The sequence below is a fragment of the Gracilinanus agilis genome, chromosome 1 (genome assembly GCF_016433145.1).
Source record: "Gracilinanus agilis isolate LMUSP501 chromosome 1, AgileGrace, whole genome shotgun sequence".
Lineage (NCBI taxonomy): Eukaryota > Metazoa > Chordata > Mammalia > Didelphimorphia > Didelphidae > Gracilinanus > Gracilinanus agilis.
The window spans coordinates 44838917-44855854 of NC_058130.1; positions in this window are offsets into that span (position 1 = coordinate 44838917).

Consider the following 16938-nt stretch of genomic DNA (forward strand, 5'->3'; position numbering starts at 1 on the left):
TAAACTGGATTTCAGTACAATTGTTGTCTATTGTAACGCTCTGGGTATAATTTAGGGCTTTAAAAATAATTTTGAGAAGGGACAAATAGGCTTCATTTGAACACATAAATCGGACCGAAATCTGATGCCTCCATGAATAACAGGGTTTCTTTAGCAGAGTTCTCCATATCAGTAAAATCATAGGACCAGTTCCTAATCCTATCCAGGTATAACAAAAGAAAGAAACAGTAACAATAAAGTGATTAAAACTAGAAACTGTGAAATTTTAATGAGCATACTTTGTTCCAAAAAGGAGATAATAGAAGATATGTCCTCTCATTTCTTTGAAAAGGTAGGAGAATATGGGTCTGGAATACTGAATATATCAGACTTCATTGTTGTGTTTTTTTTAATCTACTCTATTCTTCCTTCTTATGGAATATTTTTAGCCAATCTCCAGTCATTAATGGGTACATCTTTTATTTCTTTTTCAGGCCACAAAAAGTAGTACTATGAAAAGTCTGGAATTTTGTTTCTGTCTTTATCTTAGTTAGGGAATATGTCCAGTAGTGGGATTACTAGACCAAAGGACAAGGACAATTAGTCACTTGTTTTACATTATTTTAAAAAGAAATCAAGAACATTTGAATTACATCAGGACTATAATAACAGTACACATTCAGAATAAGGATGAAATAAATGTTGAAGAGCCTGGGAAGCATCTTCTATAGGAGACAATTTAAAAGAAAATGGAGATGATGAATACTAACAAGAGATAGTTCACATTAGCATTGCCTCCAGATGTTTGGTATATTTTCTCCTAGAAGCAGCCTTAGATTTATTTTGGGTTATTCTGCAAGGCAAACCTAGGAACAACAGATGCCAATTTCAGCTCAGAGTGAAGAGCCTCTTAATAATTAGGGCTATCTGAAAATTGAATGGTCTGCCTGGTGAGGTCATGAATTCTGTAACATTAGATGTATTCAGGCAGAGGCTAGATGATCACTTGTGAGTGACTCTGAAGAAGAAATTCATGCTTCATATAAGTCTTGGTTACATTGCCTTTGAGATTAGTGGTAATTATAGAAACTTAATAATGAATAATAATCTGAGGCCTCAGATCCTATCTTTTCCACAAAACCTTCCATGACCACCCCAGCATGAAATGATTGTTTCTCCTTCCATTTTCCTATCACACTTATTGCTTGTATAAATAATTTGGTAATTAATTGCATATTGCTTTGTGACATCTCTTCTATTGTTTTCTAAAGCTATTGCTTTAATTTTTCACTTCCATTTCATTTTTTTTATGTTTTCACTTTGTATATTTTTTCTACTTTTTCATACCTACCTAAAACAGTTGGAACAGAACTTTGTAGTAGGTGCTTTGCACATCTTTTGATAGTTGGTGGAAATTGTATTGCTTAACTTGGGAAACAAAAAGATTTTTAAATTTATTATCCAGATCTTCGATTATAGCAAGATACTATAGATTAAGAGGAAATCTTTAAGGAATGTAGTAAGCAGAATGGTAGACTGAAATAGTGGCTGGATTTGGAGCCAGAGGGCTTTAGTTCAAATGCTGATTCTACCATCTTCTCCATGAGTAAACATGGGCAGATGGCTGTAGTGAGCTTCAGCTCTTTATCTATAAAATGACAAATACTAGTTGTGAGACTCTGGGCAAGTCATTTAACCCTGTTTGCTTCAGTTTCCTCATCTGTAAAAATGAGCCAGACAAGGAAATGGCAAACTACTCCAATAGCTTTTCCAAGAAAATTCTAAATGTGGACTGAAACAACTGAACAACATATAAAAAAAATGAATTTGAGTAGATGACCCTAAAAGTCCCTCTATGTCCAAATATAGGCTCCTAATATCCTAAAGTGAGTGATGCCAAGGATAGCGAGTTTATTTTAAAACTAAAAATATTTGACTTAATACTTTCCAAATTTGCTTCTAACCTCCTATTACAATTTTATTATACATTATGCATTATTCTCTTTCCCATAGCCTAAAGTTCATCCAAACTGGACTTCTTTTTGCCACATACAATACACTACTTCTATCATTGAGCCATTAGAAGAGCTATTCCCTGTATCAGGAACAAACTTCTTCCTCATCTTTGCCTCTTAGAATCTCTTGTTTCTTTCACAGTTCTTCAAAAACCTTGTTTTATATGAAGTCTTTCCAATCCCCCTTCCAAAAGTAAGTTCATACAAAAATGAATGAATACGCTGGTATAGATTTTGGAATATCTCTGTATGTTCATTTGGTCTCCAATTTTAGAATGGAAGCCTCTTTAGGGCAGGCACTGATTCACTTATTTAGTATCCTCTGTGCCTAGCTGTGCCTGGCACATTAGTATATATTTCTTCATCTATTTATTATACAAATGAGAAACAGCAGAAATGGACAAGGATCCAAGCAAGTGACATTTAAACAATACTAGCTGATACCCATGTGTGCTACTTGATTTTGAAAAAATACTTTTCATTCTCTGCACCTATTTCCTGATTTTTAAAAATAATGATATTGAACTAGATCATAAAGAGAGAGCTGAAAGGAAATCTTTAAAGGTCAAAAAAATCCAACCCTCTAATTTTATAAATAATAATGCTATGGCTGAGGTATGTTAGTTGGCTTGCTCAGGATGGCATAGATGGTAAATGTCTACGATGGAATTCAAACCCAGGTCTTCCCACTCCTGCACTATATTCAGTATACAAACCTGGCTCTTAGAGGATCTCTAAAGCCTCTTTTAGGTCTTACCTACTAAGACTCCATGACTGTAAAAACTATAAAAATATGTATGATATATTTTCATATTGAGTTACTCTTTGGAATCAGTTGACCCACTTAATTTTTATGATTAAATTTTATCATTTATGATTAAATGACTAAAAATTGTCATCCAGGAGTCAAGGCTATAATGCTCGTATCTTCCCCCTCCCTGTTTAGGACAACAGTAGAGTCTTGTTTCTGGCAACTGATCAGTGAGCTCAGTGGTGAACAGAAAAGAAATCATCGAACAAAATGCCTCCTGCTTTGGTTTATGAATATTAAGGGATTACGTGATAAAGTTAAAGCCAGTGATCAACTTCTGCATTGTCCCATCTGTTCCTCTGTTTTGGATATTTTCTCAGGAGCAGAAAAAAAGCTCCTGCCTCATCAGCCTATTGGAAAACACTGAAAGGGCTAGAGGATGCCAGCAGGCTCAGTCTGAATGTTGTAAAACATTTTCTCCTTCCTAACCCCCCTCCAGCTCCCAATCATCTATTCTCTATTCCCTCCCTCTTGCCAATGGGCACTGTTGAATGGTATTATGTACCTTTCAGGGACTTTGTTATGAATATTTGTATAGAGAGCAGCTTTCCTCATAATTATTCAACTTCCCTCCCCAAACCCCAACCTCTTCTCTCCTGCTGGCAATATTCTCCTTAAAGCTAGCATAGACACATCCTAGTTCCCTCCTCCTCCCCTTAGCTTTTCCCTTTCTAACTTGGCAAATATCGATCCTCCTCCAGTGTAGGTAAGATGCACCTCCATGGTTCATTTCTTCTGGCTTCCTTGTTGTGGGAGACTCAGCGAGTTCAGCACAAGGCTACTTATTGAATTTATCTGTCAATTCCTCCTGCCTTGCATGGCTGACTAACACCAGGGAATCACTACAATACTGGAGGCTCATGGGATAATGACTAAAAAAATCAACAGAAAATTGTAAATCAAAATCAGAGATTTTGTATTTGAAAGCTAATCCCTTCAGAACAAACATGTTTGAGAGCTGCTTATAACTGTCTCACAGTCCAAGCCATATTGTTTCTTACTGATTTAAAGTAGCAACAGTGATAGGGCATAATTCAATTAACAATATGAGTAATTGGTTACATAATGTTTTAATGTTTACCATGTGCTTTATCTATGCCTCTCATTTGATCTTGACAACTCTGCAAGGAAGATCGCATCATCATTCCCTTTTCTCAGAGGAAACAATCTGAAAGACAGTAAGTAACTGGTCCAGTATCACAATGCTACCAAGTGTCTGGGGCATGACTGAAAATCACATCTTCCTGACTCAATCCAATGAAACCCCAAACTGCCTCTAAGTCATTATGTAAAGTCATAAAACACTTGCAATGCATTTTCTCAATGAAGATGAAAAATATTCAGGAGAAGTAGATACAGCACAGACTTTTAGCTCTGTTTTTAGGTGATGAGACTGAGGCTCAGAGAAATTAGTTGTATATCCATTTTCATATATCCATTCATAGGACAGGGCAGATGAGGGAGTTGTAGGTAGAAACCGACTTGTCTATCTCTTGATTGGAAACTCAGGATACTTACTGATATATCATTCTGCTTCTAATTGGAATCAGTATCAAACCTTGGGAAAAATTATAAAGTACAAGTTTGATTGGGTACCCCCAAACTCTACTATGCTCCCTTTTCCCTTTTTCATGACAACTTTTCCTATATTTTACCCAGCATCATTATCCAAATCAACTTGTAGGAAATAATCAGAGAAGGTTGTATACTAACATGTAGAAACAAGGATCATTAAATTCAGAGTTAATTTGCCTCCCATCTTTGATGTTTTTTTCCTATCTGACACTAGCTAAGTCATTTAACAGTTGCGAGCCTCATTTTTCTTGTCTATTAAATGGCCCTAATATTATTTGTAGCCCCCTATGTCATGGGATTATTGTGAAGATCTAATGAAGTAATTTTTATAAAATTCTCATTCATATTATTTAAATATTGCTCTCCTTACACTCCTAGGTGCTCCCCCTTCACCATTAGCTGCCCTAATTGTAGATACTTTGTGAGTCATATTCCTCTACAAAGCAAGTTCATAATACCTTAGCCAGCCTGATATTTTTGCTCTTGCTAGTTAGCCAGATGACACACAATTTAAAAAAAAGACAAATAGTGGGGCAGCTGGATAGCTCAGTGGATTGAGAGCCAGGCCTAGAGATGGTAGGTCCTAGGTTCGAATCTGGCCTCAGACACTTCCCAGCTGTGTGACCCTGGGCAAGTCACTTGACCCCCATTGCCTACCCTTGCCACTCTTCCACCTAGGACCCAATACATAGAAGTTAAGGGTTTAAAAAAAAGACAAATTTAATAAAATAACCACATAATATAATTATAGAACTTCCTGCCCACCTGAAACCTTGGACTCACTCTCCAAAAAGTAAACACATACTTAGGGTAAAGAATGGACTTGCATAAGAACCATGTTTCAGAATACATTTGTGATCCACGTGGGAGATCACATAAGAACAAGATATATAAACACGTAAATGAGTCTAAACATAGGACACATGTCTAGGATACATACTGTGAACTTCCTTCTGGATCTAGATTTTTTAGTCTACAATAAAATAAAGGTCCAGCTCATATCATCCTTGCTATAAAGCTTTCATTATCTTCTAGATAGACCTGTTCCTCTATGAATTACTATATCTAGCCTCTTCCTGTTTAAGGTGTCATATCTTCGCTGATCTTCATGCATGTAGCTATTTCAGTTACTTCAAGCCATGTATATAAAGGATGCTGTGATTAGGAAGACTCTACCATGACCAAAAGGTCAAATATTTCTTGAACAGTTTTTCACAGGCATATCCACTGACCACTGAGAATATTTTATTTTAAAAAGTTTTTCCACTCTACTCTCCCAATCTCCTCTTGTATCTAAGCTTTAACCCTTAAGTGAGATCTAATTTTCAGGGTTGCTTCTTATTCTATTCTCCATCTGCTAAATGGGTTGTGATTAAGGTAACTGACTTTGCTACTAATAGCAATGCAATGGTCCAGGACAATTCTGTAGAACTTATAAGAAAGAATGGTATCTATATCTAGAGAAAGAACTATGGAGATAGAAATCTAGAAGAAAACATATGATTTGTCACATGTTTGTATGGGTATGTGATCTGGGGTTTTGATCATAAAGGATTACTCTTTTAAAAATTAATAATATGGAAATGGATTTGAGTGATTTTATATATGTATGTATGTATGTATGTATGTATGTATGTATATCCCAGTGGAAATGCTTGTCAACTCCAGGAGAGGCAAAGGATGAGGAGATGGAGAAAACATGGGTCATAGAATCATAGAAAAAAATTAAAATAAAAATAAGTTTAGTAGAAAAAATCAATGGGTTGTGATTAATAATCACCTCCAATCTAGTAGAGATCTCTAGCAGTCATTCTGTAAGTCAAACATTTTATGAAGTTATTTTCAGTCCTCTTCAGTTATCCTTCTGAAGTTTTTGATTTTAGTCAGATGTTACCAGAAATAATAGGGACCATGCCTATTCCTAAAGTTCTATGGGATCCTTGGAGTATTTAAATTCAATTGCCACCTAATTTTTAGTCAGAAATTTTATTAGTTATCTTACTAGGGCACAGGAATTTCTTTTCCCATGTATTTTTCTAGATTCTAAGTATCATGTCTCATAGTTTCTCCCATTTCTTTATATTATCAGCTCTGATCAATTTGCACAGGTTTATTAATATGAATATTGTGTAATATCTCATGTGAATATCCTGGTCCCATGTTACTCTCATAAAATCCTCCATTTTTATAATCAAATTCTCAAGGTTTAGCTATTTTTTCAATTCTTTTCTGTTGACACATTCTTAGTTGAGTTGTGTTACGATTAAAAATGATAAAGCCTGGGATTATAAGAGAAATTAATATTTTAATTGCCATGGTCATTGTTGGTAATATCTATATGACCATGCCTGACTATCTTTAAAATTACTGCCCATCTGTATGTCCACCCATCTTCCTAGTCTCCCACACCAGAGAGCCCACTCAGGTAACAAAGAGACCATCTCCAGGCCGCCCTCCGAATTTAAGCCAAGCTCTACGTTGGTTCCTGTTCTCTGAAGTAATCACATCAGAAACTGGAAACCCCATTGGATCACAGGGAATATAGTCTCAAAGTTCCCCACACGTCCACAGGAAGTTTGTAAGATACTTTTAAATGGCACCTCCCTGACTTCCAAACTCACAGTTGATATAGATGTTGACTATTGAGTGTCTTTACTCTTGTTCTTAGCTCTTTTATTACCATCATCAGGAAATAAATCACCTTTGGTAACATGCAATAAATTCAATGGTATGTGCCTATTGCCAATCTTTTATAATGCACTGAGTTGATATCATTTTGTTCCAGAGATACTTTTAACCTTTGTATCATGTCGTATGAGAACATCTATTAATCTTTACCCTCCTTTTAGACAAAGTGCTAATTTTTCAAGTGTCTCATTGTAGTAATGTGTCCCATATTTCATTAGTAGTGCTTGTATATTTGCTTAGATTCTTTTTTCTTAATATATTTTTCACCAAATATTTCCCAATTTCATCTAAATTTTTAAGTATCAATTTTTTTTAAAAAATTGAGACCAAGTTCTTCATCTCTACTTCCTTCTTACTGCTTTTTGAGAAGACAAAAAATTAATATTACTTATAAATGTGAAGTTATGCAATACATATATCCATATTAGACATGGAAAAAGACAAAATAGAACAAAAAATTTATTAAAAGTCTGTTTCAGTCTGTATTCAGAATAAAACAGTTTTGTTTGGAAATGGAGAGCATTTTCCTCACCAGGCCTTTGGAATTCTCCCAGATCATTGCCTTGATCAGAGTAGCCAAATATTTCATACTTGATCATCCTTACAATATTTTTATAACTGTATAGAGTGTTGTCCTTGTTCTTCTCACTTCGCTTTACATAACTTCATATATTTCCAGGATTTTCTGAAACAATTTTGCTTGTTCTTTCTTATAGCACTATAGTATTCCATCACAATCATTTACTACAACTTGTTCAACCATTTCCCAGTTGATGAGCGTATCCTCAATTTCTAATATTTTGCCACCCATCACAAAAAAAAAACTCCTATAAATATTTTCATACAAATAGGTCCTTTTCCATTTTCTTTGAAATCTTTAGGATACAAAATTTTAAGTGGCATTGCTGGATCAAAGGAGATGCATAGTTTTTTTTAACTATATGGGCTAGTTCCAAATTATTTTTCCCCCTCCAGCATTTGTCATTTTCCTTTCTATCATGTTTTCCAATTTTTTAGATGTGAGCTGGTATTTCAGAATTGTTTAATTTGCATTTCTGTAATCAGTAGTGATTTAGAGTATTTTATATTATTATTGATAACTTTGATGTCTTCATCTGAAAACTTCTTAATTAAATATTTTTACTATTAATCAGCTGCAGAATGGATCTTATTTTTGTAAATTTGAATCAATTGATGAATGAATCCTTTATCAGAGATATTTCCTTTAAAGTTTCCCTCCAAATTTCCTGTTTTCCATCTAATTTTGCCTACCTTAATTTTAATTCCATACAATCAAAATTACCTATTTTACTTACCCTAACCCTAACCCTATCTCTTGTTTGGTCATAAACTACTCACTTATCAGACTCAAAACTTTCATATTCTATTCTTCATTTTTTATGCATACATGGAGAATTTTACACTTAATGAATCCAAAAGACATTTGGATACCATTGGAAGAAATTTTCACAACGTGCAGAAGCTACTTAATGTGTGTGTATGTGTATATGAGTGATAAATAGAGAGACAAAGAGAGGGGAGAGAGAGGAGAGAGAGAGAGACAGACAGACAGACAGACAGACAGACAGACAAGAACTTGGGAGGAAATATGAGAAAATAAAGGAATTTTATAATATCAACTCTATATATCATGATTGATATATTATCTTGGTACAATTCTTGGAAACCATATTTAATTCTTTATAGGAGAGAAGATAGTGGGTTTAAGGTGATGCAGACCCATAAGGTACTTAAACTATCTCCCTGGATGTTATGTTTTCTTTTAGCTGTTTTGACATATTGGGTTGATGTCTTTTAAGTAAGAGAATCATTTTCCACATAGACTTGAGTTGCTCTATTGTTTACTCTCTTTCCTTTTCTCTGTTCTGCACTTTCCCCTTCTTTTCCCAATCTATACCTTTCTTTCTTCCTCCCCCTCCAAAGAACAAAAAAATATAATTTTTAATTATACAGTTTCAGCTAGCAGCTCACTGTGTTGAGGATAGAGGAAAGGGCAAACAAGATGGAAGGAAACTTCCTGTTAAATTGAAAATTGCTCTTTTTGTCTGTCATCAAATGTTTTATCTGTTCTTATCAGGTCACTGTATTAAATCACAAGCCTGGCAGCCACTTTCTATGAATCATAGAATCTCATGGGAGAAAGGAGCCCAGAGACCATTAGTCCTACTTGTCCCAAATAAGAACCTCCCCTACAAAATAGCTGATAAGTTTTTACCTAAGCTTTTTTAAAAAACTTCCAAGTGAGAAAGAAAACACTGCTTTTTCAGGTGGTTCATTCTACTTTGGGATAGCTCCCTTTGTTAAGAAGTTTTTCTTTATAGCATCCTACATTAACCTTTCCCCCCCTCTTTCTCTAACTTCCAAATATTTCTTCTATTCTTTTATATCAGGCCAAAGAGAACAAATCTATTCCCCTTTTGACATGCTAGCCTTTTAAGTAATTCAAGGATACTATCATGTGCCCTCTAAGATTTCTCTGCTCCAGTTTAAACATCTCTGCTTCCATCATCTAATCTCAATCTGGCAGAAACTTGAGTTATATCAGTTATTTTCCTCTCATTTTTCTCAAATTTATAATAGTTTAGCTAAACTGTGGTAGTCAGAATAGGCACAAAGCTGAAGGTGTGAAGATAATAGAGCAATTTTCGTCTCACTAATCCTGGACACAATAGCTCCTTAAACATGAGCTGCATATTACATTAATCTTTTTAACTGCTACATATCATATTGTTCATTACAGGCCACTAGGTCCACCAATATTTTTTAACACTGGGCCTAACTACTTTTCCCCCCAATTTTACTCACAAAATTAAAATTAAAAAAAATTAAAATTAAAATGAAAAAAATGATTTCATATTTTTCTTTTATTTATCTCCTTTGTATTTTATTTTATTATATTTATTTCAAATTTCTATTCCAAGATCATTTGAATCCTATATCTGTTACTCAGTGTATTTTCTACTATTTTCAACTTGTGCCAACAGAGAATCTGACATTTGCTTTGCCTTTATCCAAATTTCTGACAAAACAAATGAATAAATAAATAAATACCATAGAACCAAGCATAGGTTATTGTAATATTCCACCAGAGATTCCCTTCCAAATCAATATCTAATGACTACACTTTGGGTCTGACTATCTAAATAGTTTTGAATCTTCTTATTTGGACTACTATCTAACTTGGATCCCTCCATCTCTTCTCCAAAAATACCCTGGGGGATTTTATTGTGATCTTCAAATCTAGGGAACTTATTTCCTTATTCTAATCATGATGCCAGTTCCAAAAGTATATGTGCCTTTATGCTGTGCTCTAAATATGGGGGCATAAAATGTTTGCTTTGGGGTCTAAACCTATTGTTCAATAAGATAGAAATCTCCCAGTGTGTGATGTTCATCTGGCAATACAGATCAGCAATTTGCTTGTCCCTTCATATCAGAAAGTTATATGACCACTAAAAACTTAAATGACTTGTTTTCTGATCAAGCATCTAGTTAAATGTAAGAAGGAAGACCTGAAAATGGACCTTCCTGAACCTTAAGGTAGCTGCATGTAAAGTACTCGCAGGCTAATATTTAACACTCTGAGCAAACAAACACCTAAATTGCATATTCTTTAAGAAATCTGACCCTGCTTCAGACTACATGAGACAATATTTCTAATCTAAGAACATTTTTGTGATCTTAAAATGATTGTCTTCATAATTAAGTTTAAATGATTTTTATTTTGAGTTACAAAATGGGTTTTCAAAGGAACCTGATTTTCTGTGATACCATACACTCAACACATTTGATGATTATGGAAGCAAGTTAAAATTTCATAAACTGCTTGCTCTGGTGTTTCTTGGACTACCATGCTGACCTGGGGTAAGCCACCTGCCTATTTAGTATCTCATCTCAGAGGTGTTTGCGGTCATGCTATAAGTAATAAGTTGATCTTTCATTAATATATGAGGGAATAGAAAAGGCAGAATGGTCATTTTCCATTGAGATATTCCTGAGTTACCTGTTAAGACCCTTATGAGATTAGAATCAGGGGGATATAAGTGAAAAATTCCTGAATGTTATTTTGTTTGGTTTCAAGAAGGATTAATTGATTATTAATTTGTATGTGTGTGTGTGTGTGTGTGTGTGTGTTTGTATTTAATTTCACATCTAGCTTCATTTTATTTGATGTTATTCAGCTGTGGCTGACTCTTCCTGACCCCTTTCGGTATTTTATTCAAAGATATTGGAATGGTCTGCCATTTCTGTCTGCAGCCCATTTTATAAATGATAAAATGGACAAAAAGGGTCAAGTAATTTACCTAGAATCACATGAAGAGTAAGTATGTGAAGCCAGTTTTGAACTCAGGAAGATGTCTTCCCAGGACTGTTATGCTATCACTTTACCACCATTCTGCCCTGATTTTAATCATGCTTTTAGCCAAAAGCCATTGTGAGAATTATTTAATCCAATAATTGATGGTAATGGTAATGATTATAATTTGAAGAAATTATGAGTGTTTGAGAGAGCAAAACTGGTTTTTTGTTCACCTCTGCTTCTTGTGTTTTCCTTTCAGGTAGAGTCCTCAAGTGACCATTAGAGATGGAGGGCCTGACAGGGTTCACTCTTTCTGTGTAGAGTTAGAGAGAAAGTCATAGAAATATTGTGAAAATTTAAAAGAAAAATGGAGAACTGAACATGTTTACAAGATAATCCTTTGCTTTTTTGGTATATTTTTTAAAGGCAGGAATTTATTTCTGTTGCTGTCTTTCTTATTTCTGTGATTAGTACCTTTAGTATCCATCCTTTCTCCCAGGTTTATAATGCTGACATTATCTTGGTCCCATTGTTCTTTCACCCATATTTCCAAACATTTGAAAGTCTCCACAAGGTCTCTTATCTGACCCTGTCTCTCTACTCACATAGCTATCACCTTAATTTAGATTCTCATCTCCTCTCACCTAGACTATGGCAACAGCTTCCTAATTGGTCTCCATTCCTCAGTTGTCTTACCAGTTGTCTTACCACTACAATCCATTCTTCAAAAAGCTGCCAAATTTTTCTTCAATAAAAATCTGACCATTTTGTGCCTGGGATTAATATACTCTCACAGTTCTCTATTGCCTCAAAATAAAATAGAATCTCATTTGTATAGCTTCTAAGGACCTTCAAAACCTGACCCCAATAAATCTATTATTGTGTCCTCATTGAACATTAGCCCTGCTGTTACAGTGGGTAATTTGACCAACTAGAAGTTCCTGTCACTCACATGCAACATTCCATGCATTTCCATGGTGTCTTTGTTCTTTCTCCCATGCCTATAATGCCTCTTTTCACTTTTGCCTCATGGAATCCCTCTTTTCTTTCAAGATGAAACTTAATCTCTGTCTTCTACGTGAAGCCTTTCTGAGTAAACACTCCTCATCCAATGCTAATACCCTCCTTCTCTACTTCTCTAACTACCTTATACAGAATGTCCTCAAAGTCTTAATTGGGTTTAAATTTTAATACTTTAAAACGGAGCTAGGATTTTCAGAATACCTTCTGTGTATTTCACATTTTTATTTGACATATCTACATATATAGGCACATATATATCCATTCTCTAGCTATATGTGCTTATATATGTACATGATATGACCTCAATAAAATCTAAAGTCTATGTAAGTGGGGAGTTTTTCATACTTGAATAGAGTAGGTGCTTGATAAACGTTTGTTGATTATTTATTGATCAAATGTGTGACCATAGCCAAAGAGTCAACTCTTTGTTTGACATGAATAATGGCAGCAAAACTCAGTTTTGTTTTGCTAAGAAGAAATTCCAAATATTTATACACTGATATCTTGCAAAGTATATATCCATGCATGTTTTAAATATATAGAGAGATATTCTTCTCATTTTACAAAAGAGGAACAGATGCTCAGGAAGGATGAAAGAGACCTTTGCAAAGTCACATAGACGGAAAGTAGGCAATTAACCTAAATTAGGTGACACTAGAACCACTCGTCCCTATGTGCTTATTTGCACAAGCACATATAATATAAATGTCTATATATACACATAGGTATATATATATATGTATAAAATGTATATTAAATAGAGAGACACTTATGATTACCAGGAACATTAGAAATGATACAAGGGAAGGAAGGGAGAAAAAAGAAATGATTAAAACCAGGGCTTTGAAGTCTACCAATTGACTCAAAATGAATGATGTCTCTAACTTTGCTTATTAGATCAGAGCAAACATTGCAGATCCTGCTTTGCTATTTCATTTACTTGTTCATATTATGTGTTGCTGTATTATATATATAGGTATGTGTATGTGTATACATATATNATTAGGTGACACTAGAACCACTCGTCCCTATGTGCTTATTTGCACAAGCACATATAATATAAATGTCTATATATACACATAGGTATATATATGTATAAAATGTATATTAAATAGAGAGACACTTATGATTACCAGGAACATTAGAAATGATACAAGGGAGGGAAGGGAGAAAAAAGAAATGATTAAAACCAGGGCTTTGAAGTCTACCAATTGACTCAAAATGAATGATGTCTCTAACTTTGCTTATTAGATTAGAGCAAACATTGCAGATCCTGCTTTGCTATTTCATTTACTTGTTCATATTATGTGTTGCTGTATTATATATAGGTATGTGTATGTGTATACATATATCACATATATATACATGTGTATACATATATCACATATATATACACGTGAATATATATATATATATATATATATATATATATATATAAATCTCAAGTTGTGTGTATGTTAGTAATTGTGAAGTGTATGAAATATTCAGGGTCAACTAGCTCCTCTGTTATGAGGACTTGTGCTCTTTTCAGGGCTACTCATTCACTTTTGATGTTCATGGCTCACTTGACTCTCACCCTTACCTGTAGCTCCAAGAAGCTATAGAATGTGCAGTGGCCACACTTTGATAAAACCATCTCAGCAGATGGCAGCCCAGGTTGAGGGTAGCTAATAGGGAATTAGAGATGTTTACTCCTAGCATATGATGATTTCCTCAGGCAGAATGGGCAGATGAGAACAATTTGTTCCAAGGGCTAGAAAGGAGGCTCAAGCCAGGACCATGGAGTACCGAGATCTTGTTCAGATGGGGAAGACAACAAGGTCATTCACTGTGTCCTGGGCCATCCCTTTTCTTGCCACTGGACAATGATTCAGTAAGAGAAAGTGAGGCAGATGAATGTGCCACTATACCTCTCTTAAATCCTTCATTCTAGTGATGCCACTGATGTTCTTCAAAAACAGATAGACCACAAAATACACACATACACAAGACTTGAACTTCATCTTCATGGGGAGATAAATGAAGGAAATAAGCATTTATACAGTTTGTACTGTATACCAGGCTTTGTACTAAGCTCTTTCTGATTACTATGTAATTTCATGGAGAACTCGCAGAATGGAAACTCTCTCTATCTGATACATATAAGTAACTTGACCACATTCTTTGAGAGCTGTCTAAAGTACTGAAATGCTATATGACAAGCTTGGATAAGAGAATCATTTATCCAGAACAAGACTTAAGAGGGTACCTAGTCTAACTTCCTTATTTTTTACAAATGAGGAAACTAAGGCATAGAGAGATTTATGTGCTCAAAGTTACACAACTAAAAATAGACTGAGCTAGGACTTTGCCCACATCTTCCTTACTTATTCTAGTATGATGATCAATGTACTGTGATATGATACCTTTCTCCTACTAAGTATATAGAGTCTGTTTCCCAATAAGTCCCATTGTGAGGGCAAGCAAGTTCAATTCCAGCTCTTGCTAAACTATTTTAAACTCCAAATTCACCAATGAGTCTAAGATTGTGCCTTGACAGGCAAAGACTGGGAGTATTTCAGGAGTGACATGTGTAGGGTACTTTTTTTGGAATCCCCAGGGGAAGGCAGGGCACAATGACATCAACCACCCTCTGATTCTTGGAGTGACAGTGGATGTGTTCCAGAGGTGGCACCTCTGTGCTTTGTGAGTGAACAGCTGAGATCTTTTGATGGCATTTTCCATACTTCTGACAGCCATCAAAATGCTGATGGAAATGAAAGAGAAAGGCAGAATTTGCAAAGTTTGCAATGACCTAATGAGCAAAGTTAGAGAAGTCATTCAATTCTGGTGACTTTGCAGATTTCAGGGCCACAGCTTTTTATCATTTCTAATGATCCTGGTAATGCATCATTCAGACTTGTCATGAATTTTATCTATTTGTCTCAAGGTCCTTCTTCTATTGTTAACATATATCCCAAAATTACCATTTTGTTCAGCTCTCAGCACCAAGAATTTCCTTTAGCTCTCTATTCTTCTTCCAAACAGGGCATTTGCATCTATTGTTTTTAGGCCACTCTTGCTCACTGTTCTAATTAGAACAATAATTTTGGGAGCAACTAGATGGCTCAGTGGATTGAGAGCCAGGTCCAGAGGTGGGCGGTCCTGAGTTTAATTCTGGCCTCAGAAACTTCTAGCTATTCTAGGCAAGTCCCTTACCTCTTCAATGCCTAGTTCTTAAGACTCTTCTGCTTTGCAACCAATACTTAATATTGATTCTAAGACAGAAGGTAAGGGTTTAAATAAAAATACTTCCTCTTTCTAAATTGCCCCACCATTATTATGAATTTCTCTCTCTCTCTCTCTCTCTCTCTCTCTCTCTCTCTCTCTCTCTCTCTCTCTCTCTTCATTAATATCATCATATGGCACCCAAAAAATTTAATTCAAACAATATAGAGCCTATTAAGAGAGGCAAAGTCTTCAGGAACAAAATATATGATATAGTCTTACCATGTTCTTCTTTAGTCAAATCACATTTAGGGGAATTTTTTTTCAGTTTTTACTACACTGTTAACCCATACTTTTTGGTATACATCAATTGGAATCAAAGGAGTCCAAGCATTTTGCCTCTGATACATATTTGCTAGATTACTCTAAGAAAATAACTTATTAGTTATTATTAAAATGAATAAAATCATTATTAAATAACAAATTCTTAGTTCAAGAGACAAATCTCTGAGATTCTAAGTTGCAGGAAAGGTATCCACCTTCAGTGGCAGAAAACACTACATACTATGAATTTCTTTCACTAATGAAATCACAGGCCCAGTCCTCTTTCCTTAACTCATTGATAATTTTGTAGAATATTCAAGGGAGGGAAACCAATCAATTGAATAATAAATATAGATTAAGTGCTTACTACCTGCCAGTCATTTACTTTTTTTCTGAGCCTATAAAAAGAAGCAAAAGATAATCCCTTAGACCCTTTCTTCAAGGAATTTACAATCTAATGGGTTAGGGATGGAGTTGAAAGGAATCAGGTGCACACCAAATGGGATCTTTGGAATGAAATTTAGGTATTTAACCCAGATAAGGGAAGATTTAGGAAATGGGATGGGGGAAGGCAGGAATAATTGCTTTTAATAAGTATTTTAAGAGACAGCTACATGGCACAATGGTTATAGAACTGGGCTTTGAGTCAGGAAGATCTGACTCAAAACTGGCCTCAATTACTGACCAGCTGTATGACCCTGGATAAGTCACTTAACCCTATTTGTCTCAGTTTCCTCATTTTAAAATGAGCTGGAGAAGAAAAGCGAAAACCACTCTAGAATCTTTGCCAAGAAAACTCCAAATAAAGCCACGAAGAATCTGATGGGAATAAAAGACAGAAAAACAAACTAATAATTGACAATTAATTCTAGCCTCCATAAAGAAGAGCTGATTGTATGCAATCCTTTTCTGTTTATTTTTTCATTTAAGTGCTCTATAGTTAACCTTTACAAGTTATCTCATTTCCAGAGCTGTGACATCACTTTTCTGCTTCT